The sequence below is a fragment of the Mus pahari genome, chromosome 5 (genome assembly GCF_900095145.1).
Source record: "Mus pahari chromosome 5, PAHARI_EIJ_v1.1, whole genome shotgun sequence".
NCBI lineage: Eukaryota > Metazoa > Chordata > Mammalia > Rodentia > Muridae > Mus > Mus pahari.
In genome coordinates this window covers 61,453,720-61,455,139 of record NC_034594.1, presented here as the reverse complement: position 1 = coordinate 61,455,139, position 1,420 = coordinate 61,453,720, and the positions used below count along the sequence as shown (strand labels likewise).

At 37.5% G+C, this 1,420-nt stretch overlaps 1 protein-coding gene across 4 annotated transcripts in view; it reads left to right on the top strand.

Moving 5' to 3' along the window:
• The window catches only part of Sphkap (SPHK1 interactor, AKAP domain containing), a 143,117-nt gene that overhangs the window by 57,624 nt on the left and 84,073 nt on the right, over positions 1-1,420 (top strand). The gene's annotated exons all lie outside the window — the stretch shown is intronic.

Sequence of the window (1,420 nt, the reverse complement as noted above, 5' to 3'; positions counted from 1 at the left end):
TGTGTGTGTGTGTGTGTGTGTGTGTGTGAGAGAGAGAGAGAGAGAGAGAGAGAGAGAGAGAGAGAGAGAGAGAGAGAAGGGGTAAGCACACGTGTGTGCACGTCCTCATGTACACATACACATGGAGGTCAGAAGATAACTCCAAGTGTTTTCCTCAGGGGCCTCCTGCCATTCCTTAAGGTAGCCTGGCTTTTATGTATGAGTTCTGAGGAAGAAACTCAGGTCCTCCTGATTTTAGGGCAAGCACTTTACCAACAGATCTATTTTTCCAGCATCTGCTTATTTATGTTTATTTAGAGCATGACTACTTTAAAAATGTTAAATACTCAATAACATACTCATTAATGAAATACATACAATTTTCAAAACAATAAAACTCTTGGGTGAGAAGAAGTTGAATTTACTTTGAATTTTTGCAAATCTCTTCAACTGCTTGATTTTTTTTTCTTCTTCTTATTTCTTCTCTCACACAATGCATCCCAACAACAGTCTCCACTTTCTCCACACCTCCTTAAGAGACAACAGCTTTCTCTTGCTCTCTCATCCAGGCTACCACAAGTCACACTGTTTCTAGAAATGCAACTGAATGCTCAGAGATAGTGGACATTAAAGCAGCAATGCTATGCTAGCCGTACTCAGAAGTGTCTCCGTCTGGGAGAGTGGGAAGGACCACCGCCTGGTTTAATCTTCAGAAATAGCACCAAGTTCAGCATTCACCTACCTGCTCATGTACACATAGTCTCTTTATGTTGTTCCAAAAGAAAGATGGAGATTGGTCATCCTTAGGTAACAATAAATATTGAATAGGAAGATACAAGCAAGTGAAATCACACATCTGAGGGGGGAAATGCTATAAAAAAAATGTTTCAGAATTATATGTGTTAATACTACTCTAAAACAAAACTAATACATTTCTGTTTTTATAGAGTAAAAAAGACAGTATTTCCTTGTAATTGAATTAGAATTCTATTTTAGAGGACATTAGCTGAATTGGTTAAATCTATTACATTGCTTAAGGGAAGGCGGCTGTAATCACAAATTAACAGACATTCACCTTAAAAGAGAACCATGATTAACATTGTGAATCTTAAATGAGAAGCAAATGTGTACATTATTTAGAGAGGCCGCATTCAAGACTGGGTCATCTGGTTACTTAAGAAATTGTATCTTCTTCTTCTTTATTTTTTTTAACATTATTTTATTTTATTTTATTATTTATTTATTTATTTATTTATTTTTGGTTTTTCGAGACAGGGTTTCTCTGTGTAGCCCTGACTGTCCTGGAACTCACTCTGTAGACCAGGCTGGCCTCGAACTCAGAAATTCACCTGCCTCTGCCTCCGAGTGCTGGGATTAAAGGCGTGCGCCACCACGCCCGGCAACATTATTTTATTTTATTTTATTTTCTGCTTTCAATGTT